This window comes from Rhyacophila brunnea, unplaced genomic scaffold, assembly GCF_057557595.1.
Source record: "Rhyacophila brunnea isolate RB1 unplaced genomic scaffold, BYU_Rbru_1.0 scaffold_4, whole genome shotgun sequence".
In the NCBI taxonomy this organism is placed as follows: Eukaryota; Metazoa; Arthropoda; class Insecta; order Trichoptera; family Rhyacophilidae; genus Rhyacophila; species Rhyacophila brunnea.
The window spans coordinates 21,089,511-21,105,780 of NW_028233068.1; positions in this window are offsets into that span (position 1 = coordinate 21,089,511).

The window sequence follows — 16,270 nt, forward strand, 5'->3', positions numbered from 1 at the left end:
TACTGGTAAGGTAATATCGTGACAACTAGAATAAAAAGGAAATCAGCGAAAATATTTATTTATAGATGAAAGAGATACTGACATTGGTATTTTTATCTACAGATTAATTAATATATTGAATATTTAAATTAATTGAATGGTTAACTTAATAAATTATATTTGAACACTCGTCACACATGATGTAAAGTTCATCATCGTCTGGTGCAATGTTCAAGCAATCGTTATGATATGGACGAATGCAATAAGAACACTGTACCAAATTTTCCCATTCTTCTCTTTTGAATCATGAGAATATGTTAATCCACATGCACCACAGATCCAATCTTCATCAGTATTTTTTAGTTTTCTGGCGTTTCTGTTTAATTTTTCTTTGTTTTGGCTGTTCTTTTCTTTTTTAATAGCCTCTGTTGAAGTAAATGCATGACTGATGATCTTTATATCATTCAAATATTTTGCTGACGAGTCGGACTTTCTTTTTGTTGTGGTTTTCGTTTTTTCAATAGGCAACACATCTTCAATGTTTTGATCAGCCATTACATTTTCATCAGCACTTGTAATTTTTTTCTGTTAAACGAGAAGGTGCCATAGCGTCTGAGTTAACAGCATCCTTACAAAAAGGGAAAATCCGACATTTTTTGAAAGCATTTTGTATATTACTGGATGTGAATGATTTGAAATAAGCCGGATTTAGCATGGAGTGAAAATTGGTTCTGTCTGGTTTTTCTATCGGATGATTTTTCATATGATCCTTCACGCTATCATTGCAATGGTGCTTAAGGGACTTATAGACACCAACGTCCAATGGCTGTAGGATGTGAGTGTTGTGTGCCGGAAAAGTGAACAAATAAACTGAATTATCCTTCGCCAGATTAATCACGTCTGGAGTTATGTGAGATGAGTGGGAATCAAGAAGCAGAACTACAGGGATAGCGTGAATGATGATTTTGAAGCTGCATAAATTTTCATTCCACCTTCTTGCATTAATCGTAAAGCACGATCTATATCTGAAGATGCGTATTATCTCCTTTTTGGATTCTTTCGCTGTCGCAGCCATATTTGAATCAAAGAAATTATACTAATATAGGCAATATCGTGATAAAAAAAACCAACGAAAACCGGATAAATAACTATCAAGTAATAATGCCGACCGTATAATCTGTACGTACATATATTAATATAGCAGTAAAAATGTGTTAAAACATTAAAACAGTTCATTCAAAAATAGGTCGTCAAAATAACATGTAATTTTTTGAAAACAACCTAACAAATTCATCGGCTAACTTAAGGAATTTTGTTCAATATTTTATTAAGTTTTGAACAAATACCAACAAATATAGTAAGGTTGATCTATTAACTATCGATGTTGTGCAGAAAAAAAATAACTTACCGGTTACCAGTTAGATAATTTTACGAAAAACTGAGCGTATATGTTGCAAAAATCAGTTGAACACGTCTGGGCAGGTTCGCGAATTAAAAGTTTTTGTACTCGCTCGACAGCGTCTTAGCGATCAATCTGAAAATACCATTGTCCTTTTCACTCCTTTGACTCATCGTATGCGTTGTTTCATATTCGTCACCAGGCTAGGTAATATCGAAATATCGAATTGAAAATGTATCACGATATTACCTATATCACGATAATACATCCCCTTACCCTACTCAAAAACTCCATAATTCAAGTGTATGTATTAAAATATACAAAAAAAGACTAAATACGAGTATACACATCAATTTTAACGCGTACACCATTTGGAAAACATTACTGTAGAGCGTCACACTGCTTTTATCCTTAGCGATAGGTAGGGGGGGCAAAGATCCTAACATGGGCCCGCTTCAGGATGAGGGGGCCATGCTTCATACAACACATTTCTTAGATATTGGAGTAATGAAAGGATGATAAAAAAATGGGGCGGCATTTTGTCTAGGGACGTCACTGGTAACAAACATTATAAACCCAAAACATTAGATGTTTAAGAAACCCTTCTTTAGTCAGATGGAGCTTTCGGTAGCTTCATCGTTAAAATCCTTGAAATAGGATTTAGTTTGTCGTAAGTGCCAATTTTATATGTAACCAAAAAGTAAACAGTTATGAAAATTAATAGACATGGGAGCTTTTTTGCTTCGTTTTTATTTGCTTAGGTTTCATCTCTATAGAAGTAAGAGTTTCTTCAGGATATATTTTTTATTTATTATTATTGTTATAAAGCTACAGAGTCTTAGCTGAGCTTATTAATTAAACACTGTTGTTACATTCATTTATACAAGAATAATTATTATGTTTTAAAATATACATATTATTCATAATGGGTAGGTACCTATATAATATTAATTGTTAACTTCAACCATGCGGTATTATAATTTATACTTGCAGGTTATCTTCTCTCAGAAACATTTAGATACACAAAAACGCTCTGATGTTTGACTGAGCTATAAACATCTCAAGATAACATGGTAATTGATAATTTTGATTTTTGAAATTTTCAGGAAGCCTTCGTTTTTGACCACCATAAAGCGAACATTGTCAAACAACGTAATTTATATTATATTCTTTGTTGCTCCCATATTTTCATTTAGGATCATTTGTTATAGGTACGAGAGCTGAGGATGCTGTAAGATTGCAGTGATCAGCTCTGCAACGACTAATTGTTAGAATTGTTTCCCTATCAAGCATTTTATTGGCGTACATTCTAACATCACTTAACTCCAAAATCAATAAAATATGATATTTCGTATTCAGTCAGTTAATTATTGCCAGGCGTGATATTTTTTAACACGGCTGCCGATGACCGCGTTAACCGCGAGCTGTCAAAATTGGTTGAGTAGCACAGTTAACACGTCTTACATAATTTCAAATGAATCAAATTGGAATTTTCAATTGTCATGTGTTAACAATTATTGTAGATAACTGCCTTGTTTATAGAATTGCTCCATGTGATATCCGTGTTATTTGGAGCAATAAAAATAACGGAAGCATATTACCGTGTCAACTATTTAGAATAGCAAAGTTTGGTTTTATTACTGTAGGTAGTAGCATAATTGAAAATAATACTTTTTGCCTTTTGTTATTTCGTTGTTAAAGCATATTTTAGTATTAGGTACTTTTTTATCCATATTACAATGATCATTATTGTGAATATTTTGCACCCACTATAAAATCTGCCAAATTTTATAAGTTTCGATAGTTCGGGCAGGAAATTATCTGTGCAAGTTTCTTGATAATAATAAGTAATATGCAGTTAAGCCTGCTATAGTTTGGTAAGACTAGGAGTTTTATTTTTATTTAAATTGTTTCTAAAGTAATTGGGAATTTTCGGAAAGACACCATAATTATCATTTAGTCAGTTATTAAAATATCTGTACTTGAGAACTCTTAACACGATACGTTTTAACAACGCATAGTCCAATTTGAGTCTACGACGTAGGCAGTCTAATAAATGCTACGCGAGCTTTTACTCGGCTACGCAGATATTATTACAGTGCCCCCCCTCTGCCGATTTGTAGGTTTTGTTTTAAGCTCTTATTATAACTTAACTGTTTACCTTAACGAGAATTTGTGGGCGAATAAAATGGAGAGTCAACAAAAGTGAAAGGTTTATTGGGGGAGGAAAATAAGATGCGGCCAGGCGAGTCGCCTCAGAATAATATTATCGAGTTGAAATTGCGAATTTAAATATTTCATAGTTATACCCATTAACGCATATCTCATTGGATCGGTATACGTGAAGATTTATGATTCAAACCTCCTTCAACCAATGACGTTTCGTGGGGTGAGCAGGTCATGCGTTGTATATGTCAGACACGTTATAACGTGCGGTGAATGAAGGAACGAATACAAATATCACAACTTTGAAGAGCAGTGGAGGCTTTCCATGAAGTAGACAATGTTGTCGCTTCAGTAGTATCAACATTTTAAGGCATAAAGGATAATCCAAACACGAGAAATCCTGATACTGTATACCCATTGTAATAGCGGTTTATCGCTTAGGCAAAATTTTCATAAGGGTGCCTGCAAACCTGTCAGCACCACAGACCTCCACTGTTTTGAAAGTAGGTTTAATGGAAATCCTCTAATTTTCACTTTACCTAGGGACGTCACTAACCCCCCCCCATCTCTCTTTATTACTGGCGATCGGTAGCGGTTTTCCTTGAAGCACTTGTTTTTAAAAAAAATGCGCATTTTTCAATAACTGTAAATAATGACAGCACGATACTATGTTGTTGTATTTAACGGCTCACATGCTCAGCGTAGGTCAAAATGTATTTTCAGAGCATTAACCTGGACATTCCGTAAACGTTGTAGATAATCTATTTAATTTTGAAGCCATGTCATCCTTTACATTTATTTTAAACATTTTGATGACTGCATAAAGTATTTTTATTACATAAAATAGTATTCTTTTAAACCTCTCGCTCTAATGTTTTAGAATATAGTCATATTCATCCATGTGCAGTGGTGATAAGATTTTTTAGATTTATTTATTTTTAAACGCGTTTACAAAACCATTAGTAAAATTGATGTCAACATTATTATATAGTGACATATTTACGATAAAAAAATATATTTTATAATCTTTTTGATCCCAAATTTGATAAGAATTAGGCATTTTATTATTCAAAAATGGGCACGATTAACACATTTGAAGATAATTCTAAAGATACTGATTGTAAGCTATTTCTTTGACCATTCAAATGTGATAAATATCCTATGAATAATGTTTGCTTTATAATAATTATTGACCTAAGAATAAGGTAGTACCTAACCGATTTTTTTAAAACGGTACATGTTCAAACACGCGCGTTAACATGATCTTACTCCCTACTTCATTTATCGTTTGTCAATTTTATTATTACGGCCGTATGTTGTAGTTTAGCGACTGGGAAATGCCAATAGAAATGGCGTATTTCAAAAAAATACTACCTTATTCTTAGGTCAATAATTATTATAAAGCAAACATTATTCGTAGGATGTTTATCACATTTGAATGGTCAAAGACATAGCTTATAATCAGTATCTTTAGAATTATCTTCAAATGTGTTAATCGTGCCAATTTTTTGAATAATAAAATGCCTAATTCTTGTCAAATTTGGGATCACAAAGATTATAAAATATATTTTTTTATCGTAAATATGTCACTATATAATGTTAACATTAATTTTACTAATTGTTTTGTAAATGCGTTAAAAAATTAATAAACCTAAAAAATCTTAACACCACTGCATATGGATGTAATGAATTATGACTATATTCTAAAACATTAGAGCGAGAGGTTTAAAAGAATACTATTTTATGTAATAAAAATGCTTTATGCAGTCATCAAATGTTTAAAATAAATATAAATGATAGTAAGGCTTCAAAATTATATAAATAGATTGTCTACAACAACGAATGTCCAGGGTTATGCTCTGAAAATACCATTAAAGCTCCATTTTAATCTACGCTGAGCATGTGGGCCCTTAATAAACACAACTTTTTACACAAGCTAATATGGAGACCTCCAAGCATACGAACAAATACGGCATGTAGATAGATGTAGGTAAGTAAATTTCCTGGATTAGAAAAAAACAGAACATCATCATACATAATATTATTATGTATTTCCCACGAAGTTTGCAAGTTCTTCAGACTTAACTTCCAAAGGTACTACCCTAATTTTTATCATTTTCGACTTTCATATAAAACTTTTCTGGTGATTAGGATGTTAAAATTGTATTACATTTTACTTTTGATTGGTCTAAAAATGCGCATTTCGATTATTTTTATTTTTAATATTCACTGTTGTGAAAAACGGGGATATTCGTTGTCACGATTTCCTCTTATGATCTTATTTTATTTTTTTCTAATTTCTAAATATTAAGGTTAAATACATCCAGTACTACTGTGAATGTGGAGGCATCTAGCAACCAAATTTGAAAGGTGGAATTCAATAAATATTACAGACAATTACAATTAGATGCATATTATCTAAACACATTAAAGATTTATTTTATTCGAAAATAAATTATTGTATGGTATGGTATGTCTATTATAAATAATTGTCATGGATTTTTTTTTTGTGAATTACTGGAGGCATCTAATGACAAAATACGAAAGTTGGAACTTAATATAATTTACATGTCTTAATTATTTAATCTAAAATTTCATTTTAATTGTAATTATGTACTGAGTAATAAGTGTCAATATTTCGATACTTTCCTACCCTAGTTAGCTGCCATAAAGACCGAAAGCAGTCTTGTGTATAGAATAGATGCGCAGGATTACAAGATTACAGGGACTTTTTTTATGTTTTGGGTAATCTTTTATACGTACCTACTAATTTGTGAAAAATGCGTAAGATTTTGGTAAAATTTAAATAACTGTACGACTCATCGAACTGTTTCGAGGCCCCCATTGAAATCTTCCGATGAATCGATTGCGTGATCTAAAAGAAATCACTGCAGATTTAAAACATCACAATGTAGGTCGAAAATCACATACCTACAGATTTTTGAATAGGTACTTCAGTTGTTATGTACTTTTTATATGTAAAAAACATAAATTTTACTAAGAAATGAAAATGTATATAACTTGAAATCTTGTTTAATTATATCAAATTGTTCTTCAAGAATTGTGACCATAATTTGAATTTTCTAAAATAACTTGTTTTCAATTTAGGTAATTAATTAAAGAAACACTTAAAACATTCTATAAAAAAACTTATACACTAGCAGTGTAATATTTGCTACAAATGAATCTGCAATGTAAAATGAATTGCAGCTAATTTAATAATTAGGTCAATAATCTTTATTTCACTCCAATTTCATATATTTAGACTGACTATAGAATACGGGTACAATTTTGGTACCTATATAATTACTAAAAGTGCAACGAACACTATATCACAATAAGTGCAGTCCAGTACAGGTGGAAAGATAAAAAATAGTGTTCATGATATTAGAAACACATTGTAATGTTTGACAGTACCTACTTAAATAAACTACTGAATAATGTGAATTGTGATGAGTGATAATACTGATAATTAACATGTAAAATTTTATTTTATGATTATAATTATTAATTTACATGAAATAAGGATTTTTCCAATATTTTGGGTTGAATAAATGAATAAATAACAGTCATGGTTTTATTAACATTTTTTTTAATATTATAAATTTTTCATAAACACTATCTTATGAATACAATAATATAAATAATCTCTCACTACTGAACGAAATTACATTTCAATAACAGGTACATCGCATCCAATGATACAAAGAGTGTTATATTAATTATGCTACTCATTAATTGTACCATTTGGAAAAAGAAAAATAACAAATTAAATTCAAAACTATTATTAACGGCTCAAACTCCTTCATATGGCCAAGGGGCTGGGTCGCATATGTAGTGAGTACCTGATGTATTGAAAGAGGAAGAATACAATAATGATAACCACGATATTATATTGTGCCTTAAGCATGTTCCAGATTTAGTAAGACTCATCTGTTTTTAACGTATTGAACACCAGATAACACGTCATGCAACAATATCATAAAATCACTCAAGTTATACCGGAAGAATTAAAAATAGATGCACTATCTCAGAATCACATGTACCTAACTCCTTGACCATGCAAGTAACATGCAATTGGCCTTGGTATTAAAGAATTGTATAGCTAAGAAAATTTGAGGGCTAGGAAGGCTAATGTCACTTGGATGAATAGAAAGAAATTCAATTTAGGCATATTTTCCATAATATCCATTATGTGTCATTTATTAGAAGATATTTAATACTTAATCTACAAAAAATTATATTATAAAAGAAAATGACATGAACCTCCTATTTAGCAAACCACAAATATAAAAAAAAGAAGTAGGGAATACAGAAATAATAAGTTCTTTCATGTTTTACGGTTACTAAGAGGCAACGGTGTATCTTTTTAAATATGTAGTCTAGGACCTTTTCAAACATGCACCGAGGTGAACAAGTCAGATCAATGAAAACATAACCATTCTCAGTCACAAAGTAAAAAGTTCTTCCATATTTTGGATTAGTTCGTTACAAGGTTGATTAGTTAGGACATTTAAAATGGCATACAATGATGTGAGAAGTGTTGTTAATGATTAATCATTATAGTTTAAACATTTAATTTAATTGAGCTTTATTTCAATGTTTTTTCAACTCCAAACTAATCATTATCTGTCCAAAGAATATGTTTATGGACATTCTTTATAAAATATGAATGAGAAATTGAAAACAAGCATTAATAATTCTAAAAAATTATGTGAAAGTATTTATTTTATTCAATATGTGTGATACCAGTAGCAAAGAGTAGAGGTAGGCTGTGGATATCCGACAAAAATATTACAAACTAATGTTTGTCAGTCATACTTACTTGTTTTCATTGAACTAAGAACATTGGCCCCCCACGATGGCCGCGCGGCTTAAGCTTAGCTTAATACACATTGTTTTTTCAATTATTTGTGTATGAGTCAGAGTATGGACCTAATAGGTTGAGCAAGTGGGCGACATCCATTTCTCGTAAAAACAAAATTTATCAATACAAAACCTCCACTCTGTGGAGGCCCATATGATTAGGATCGGACATGGTCGGAAGAAGAATATTGCAGATATTGGTTAGTTTTTAAAATTCAATTAAACCCTGCCTAAGCTTATAATTGATAAAAATAATATTCTCCTACCCATAAAATATCTAAAATTATGCCATTTTAAATATTTTATTGTTTTCTTTTTTCTATTGACCATGTCCGATCCTAATAGGATCATATGGGCCTCCACTGAGTGGAGGTTTGTATTAACAGATTTTGTTTTTACGGCAAATGGATTTCGGCCACTTGCTCAACCTATTAGGTCCGTACTCTGACTCGTACACAAATTGAAAAACAATATGTGTACTTCCCAGACCCAGGATTCGAACCTGGGACCCCCAACAAAGAATATATTTTATCTATTATCGTTTGATTTAGGCAAGGTTTAATTGAATTTCAAAAACTAACCAATACCATCTGCAATTTTTATTCTTAGTTCAATGAAAACAAATGGTTATGACTGACAAAGTTTAGTATGCACTGACGGATCTCCACAGTCCGTCTTCGTCCTTAGCAACTGGGGTATTCAGCCTCATGTAAAAAATAATTGAAAACGTATCTTGTAACCTACAATGCGATAATTTATATTATTTTGATGAAAAAATTTATTGAAAATCATAGTTTTTGGATAAAGTTAGTACAATATTAATACACACGCAATCTTAAATTTATGTTATGGAAACACTTAGGAATTGTATAAGAATGAAAATCATACATTCTGATTATTGCGGAGAAGTAGTGTTTGTGAAGATTTTCATTATTAATAATGTAATGTACTTAATTCAATTTTGATATAAAGAAAAAGTATAGAAGAAACCTATGATAGAAATCAGTAAAATACATTCCAAAAATATTGTTTTCGTCAATATTGGAAATCGAAAATATTATTTTGGATCGGATGTAAGTGCTTATAATAGTAATTACAGTTTTATAAAATACAGTACCATAACTGATCGATATCAAGAGTTTGCAATTGAAATTTGTAGTTCATGAGAATTCTTGCATCTATGTATTTATTCTGTGGTTGTATATGCCTTATTATTATTGTCTATAAAAAATGCTGTTAACATCAAAACCGATGAATAATAATGAGAAATCAATATCAAGTAAATGTTGAATTTAAATTTATAGAAATGTGAAAACAATGTACCCACATAATATACAGGAAATATGTAGGTACCTAGTTAAAAATAACTAAACTAAGTCATTATAATAAATTTAAAATGGCATAAGTCCAGGAGTAATATTTATTGTTAGGTCAAATCTGTATTATTGAATTGTGCAAAAATTTATATCGCGAGATAAAACATTATTCTTGTTATTAATTATCGGTCTCAAGAATTTATAAGACGTATAAAACAGTAAGATGTGTCGTATCTAAAGCATATGCTGATATTTAATTTTTATCACAATACAAATAGTATATTAATTAAAAAGTAGCTTGTTTGTTAAATAGTTTTTATAGAAATAGATATAATATGTACATAAAGCACCAGTTTTCTACACAACAGTTGAAAGGATTAATATTTTTACATACATACATGCTATGTTTAATTTTATTACACAAATTTCATAGTCTATATATATGACAGACAATTTTGATAGCACAGAACCAGAATTAATAGAACTCAAATGACAAGAGTTTCGCAGATATTTACTGTCCATATTATGTGAGTAACGCGAAACATTATGGTTAGTTATCTTTGACTGCATGTATCGAAATTGATTATTTTTTTCTTTTTTTAATATAATCAGTTTATACAAAACATTCATGTATTGCACAAAAATATAAGTGCGATACATTCAATATTCCCTAATTGTCATAGAATAAAAACTTAATCTATTTGTGCAACATTATTCATATATAATATGTACAATATACAAGAAGTGATATAGCAAAAAGAATTTTAACATTATTATTTATTTGGTACTGTACATTATGTTAAGATACTATTAAAGTGTACCTGATAAAATAATGTTGATGTAAAGTTTTGAAATACACCTGAGCTAAAGAAACTTTAGAATTTGAAATCATTTTCAATATAAATAGACCTATTAAGTACTTATTCACATATGTACCTAATTAAAGCTTGACAATATTGGATAATGAAGGTTAATAACAGTTTAATATGTAATGTTTACAACAGACATGTTAATATGAGGCTACATTACTAAGAAGAGAGCATGTTTTTATATCAATATTTGAGTACATTATTATAGTTAACTGCGAAGAAATCAACTTTTTATATTTCCATGATGAATCTATAATCGGATGAATCTATAATAACACTGGTGCCACATTTTAGTTAGATGTTCTCACTAATATAACAACATCCTCTCTTCATCAGTGATTGTTTTATAAACCTGCATGATAAATATCGTTTCTATAGAACAATTTCAAGTTTCTCAATCACAAAAAGACATAAATTATCATGAAAGAACTCATTTAAATTACTGATGTGCGTATGTATTTATGTATGAGGCAATTGACAGTATCGCTTGATTCAAATAACCCATGAGAATATGAGTAATATATCGTACAATATAATTTTGATTATAATTTGATTTGACCTGATTTTAATTTGGTTAAAATTAACAATTTGTTTAAATTGGACTGTGTTTTCATGTTCCTCGAAAAATGTCTAAATAATGAGTGAACGGAAAGATATATAATGTAATGTCATGTGATCCGACTATGAAATCCAATTCACAAAACTATTCAACGGAAGCATTATGTGAGAAGTTTCTCTATCACAACCAATGTCATCCAATATCTACGTTTTGGATTTGACATTGACTTACAACATAACACAGTAAGCACGGCTGTTACTCAATTGTATTAATCTAGGTAATAACTCAGTCTTATGTCAGTTAGAGAAAATACATACATACACAAAATGTTAATAGGTTTTTAACATCTCCATTTCTAATCTTTCACCATTTTTTTAATATAATACATTAGATATAGATTATAATTACTCGTTAGATAAGTGTTTTATACTGATCTTAAAGTAAATCACTCAGTAACGACACAAAAGCGCTGTAATGTTTAACTATGTACATTAAATATTCAAAAATTATAATAATTACAATTATTACAATATCATTTTATAATGAAATAATGCTCAAAATAGACCCTTTGGTTTTTTTGTCAAAGAACTGTTGAACGAATTCGAAGAGTTGAACAAATTTGCAATTATATATTTTATTGTGGAAGCCGTCTACAAATACTCGATCAAAGGGTTGGTAATAAGTAGCACATAATAATATGTAATACAATATCAGTATTTTAATTAGAAGACAATTATTTGCTAAATCTACGCTAATCTAAATAATTTGAAATGATGTATTTCGTTAAAAGAAAAGAAAATATGGCAATCATTAGAATTATTTTATTGCATATTACCTAAGTAAAATATCATAAGATTATATTCTTTAATTAGAAATTGTTTAGTAAAAACATACTAAAATTATAAACGAAAATGGCTGTCTTTTTTTGAGGGACTTTTACAGGGATTCTTGGAGGCGCCGCGTGGTGTCCGTTTGCTCCAACGAAGGAGCGGATATGGCCGAAGAAGAAAAATTGAGGGATACATTTAACTACGGATGACATCTATTATTTCATAATAATATACCAACCTAATAAGCATTTTATAAAAGTTAATTTATGTCACAATTTTTTTGTTTCAAAACTGTTAATCGATTGAGGGATACATTAAACTACGGATGACATCTATTATTTTATAATAATATACCAACCTAATAAGCATTTTATAAAAGTTAATTTATGTCACAATTTTTTTGTTTCAAAACTGTTAATCGATGACTATCATCAATGGGAAATATATATTAATCATTGCGAGAACAGTACTTGTTCTATTGAAAGAAACTGCTTATTTCAACAAAAAGATTATTTGGAACACATCTATCTGCCAGGGAGGTACTTTTTGCCATGTAATTTTAACACGTTTAGGCGGTAGACCATCTATAGATAGATAAATGCTTCAGGACCGCTTTGAACACTGTTGTTAAAATCATGGAAACACACCAGGAAAGGCATTTTAAAAAAAATTTCTAATCTACTCAGTCACTTTCATTATCACTTTATAGACATGCCAAATCTGCGTGAGGATTAATAGTTTTGACAGAAAACAAGACATACATACTCGGGTCGGCGCTAAGCGATAGAAGGCAATGTAATAGGCTTGACTTGATGTAAGTACTAATCGAGAATAGCAACTGTAACAAGAATGACATTCACCTTACCTAATTGCTGAACGCAATGTGAAGTCGCATCAAAGCCTATTTACTCAAGGTGAATTTATTCCATTATAGTGGTTAATTAAATTATTTCAAATGTATAATTTTTGCATTCCCCATACCTTCATTAATGTTTCAACGAAAAAATCATTGTACATATTCAGCAAGATTTTGGAATTTGTAATGTGTAAATGAGTAGGGTAATATATTAGAATTTTACCATGCTAATTTAGTCATTGATTTTAAATTAATTTCAAGACATCCAGTGTTTGCCTCTGCTCTGGAAGTTGACGTATCAGTTGAAGTACCTTTAAAGTAAAAATTTGTGTGTCATATTACCTAACCATCCATTCAAAAATTGATTTAAAACCGATATAATACGTTAAGATTATATTTTTTTATAATATAAGTACCTATGATATATATGTATATATATAAATATAAAATAAAGACTAGTTTCAATTATCGATACAAAAACCGTATTTTTTTTTTCTTATTTATATTAAGCTAAACAAGCTAAGAACAGAACCAATCAGATACGTGTTTTTAAATCCAACACGACCTATGACAGTTAGGGATTGCAATACCGGTATTTCAAAACCGGTATTCAATTATTTATCGATACCGAAATACCGGTTTCAAAAATCTAATATACCGGTATTTTTGGTATTAAGAAAGCATTCACATTTATGTTTTTCAAAATTGAAATTATTATTATTTTGACATTAATTACTACTATATTTTATATTAAATTTAATGTAAGTACCTATAAGTTTTATGGTGTCAAAATGCAAAAATATTGACTGAAACTAACAAAGGTAAAAAAAATTAAAAAAAAATCTCTCAAATATACTTATAGAATAATAAGTGTTGCGATGAATTAATATAATATTTTGAAAAAGATAACATTCATGGCTAATTTTTCCAATTATTTTGTAACTATTGATCCAACGTTGATAGTATATCCAACAAACGTTGAATTTCAGAGAGATTTTTCTGTATCCGGAGCAGTTGTAAAATATTATGATCTATGCATATTTACAAAGGTACTTTAGGTTGCTATAAAATAGTGTTTTAAATAGATTTAAATAGTCATATTTCGAGGGCTTAGTGTCAAACAACACTATCTACAAAAGTGCAACTTTACAGGAGAGCCAAAAATCGTTATTTTAGATTCTTGTAACTTAACAAGGGAAATGTTTATTTAAAACCTAATGTTAATATTTTATAATTTATTGTGTATTGTACATTTATCTTGCTTATGATGATGTTAAACTTTATAGGGATAGTTTTAAAAAAATATGAAAACAAGGGTAACTTATGTAGTTAGCGTTAAACTTTACTGACGATTTAATAAGAAATTAGAAGAGATTGACATAACGTTGTTTGACTATCATGTAGCCGTAAATGTAAAATAACGTTATCTCAAAAAAAAAAAAAAAAACACTTTTATGTAGATAACGTTGTCTGACTTTAAGCACTCGATTTATTGATAGGTACTTATTTTTTTCTATATGTTTTGACGAATACCGGTATTCAATGAGAAATACCGAAATACCAGTATTAATATATTCATTCGGTATTGCATTCCCTAATGACAGTGAAGTTTCCATTAGTGGTTACTTTGCTAGGATCGGTACAGTAATCACTCGTTGAATTCCTACTATTGCAATAAAAATATTTATAAAATTGTTGACTTTTGATTAAATTCAGATTCAATTAAGTGAATGAAACGAAACGATATCTAGATAATTGACTTAAATTTATAAGTACTTAATCGGTTTCGTAAAAAAATTCAATATGTAGTGAAGAGTGCTTGAATTATATGAAATAGGTAATCCGAAAAGAATTATTTTCAAGTATATGTTATGGTTTTTTAATGATACATATCCTTCCAGAAATAAGTCAATCAGGCACTTACTTGTATATAAAATATTATATTTTAATGCATATGGATGTTTCTATTAATATGTTTGAATGATTACAATAGGTTACAATATAAAATAAAGGAAAAGTCATAATTGGTTTAGCTATTATTTTATTAAAAGACTTTTCGGATCACCTATTAAAACAATAAAATCTCATTTTTTATTATAACAAATTCATAACAGCTATCTACATTTTACAGAAGAAATAATATGACATTATTGCCAATCAGACACAAGTGGTATGAATTAATATAATTTACTAAAATTAGTGATTGCCAAATATATTTAGGTGTTTTTTTTAATAATCGGCTCTACAATCCGTTACGGACCTTGGACACCTCACGAAGAGGTTTCATAACAGATTTTTGTTTTATGAGAAATAGATATTAGCTACTTGCTCATAAAACAACCTGTGATTATGCCAGACCCGGGATTCGAACCTGTGACCTATAACTTTATAAGCCGACACATTATCGATCGGCCATCGCACACAAGTGCCAAATTAATTGAATATTACTAAAAAATGAAGTCATTATAAAGAAAAAATAGAAAGGCGTATTATATACAAGTGTACTCAAATAAATTTAATAATCTCAGCCAATAAATTTTATTCGTCTTTGGATATATTACTATAATAAATGCTTATGTATCATATTATCGATGTGTCAATTGCTGTGACTAGTATAGCAAATAATCAATCCAGTTGAGATTAGTAAGTTATTAGAGCGAATGATTAATCCATCTAAAAGAGTTATGATATCATATCATATGCATGGTGGCCGTATGCTCCTCTTGGAAGTGGATATAGATACAGAATACTTCTACTATTCATGAAGATATAATAACTTATACCAAATAATATCTGAAGGGCAAAAATTGTGAAAACTTACAGCTAATAATTTTTCAACTTATATAATAGGATAAAAAAACTTAGTTTTACAGTTACACACTATTTTTCTGGTTACATATTTACATTAGGTATGTAAAATGAAGATTGAGCTTAGTACCTATCTATAAAATAATTTATAGCACTTGACCTATTAACATACCTAGTTTATTTACAAAAGACAGTAGAATATAGTACACGTCCGAAAGAGATTAAAATTAACCGAAAATGATTTTATTAAGAAAATTGGAATTTAAATGCTGTCCACTCTTTTTTAAATGATACTAATTAATAAAAAGTATGGGAGAACAAAAAATCCGTATAATAATAGTTGAGGTCTGTTTTGAGTCGGTATCCCAAAAGCGGCAAGAATTTAAGACTACGAGAGAGCTTAAGACAAATAGTAGTTATGTTTATTATAAAATTGAGTTATTATTTAACACTAAGAAGTATTCATTTTAACATATGTACTGAAACTTACTATATAGGAAAATTGTATAGGCAATATGTACATCAATAAGTAAATTTGGCAGAAGACAAAGAAAGTGTATGTACCTACCTACAAGATTTTTAAATATTGGTAGGAAGTAAATAATAAATAATATTGTTTCAA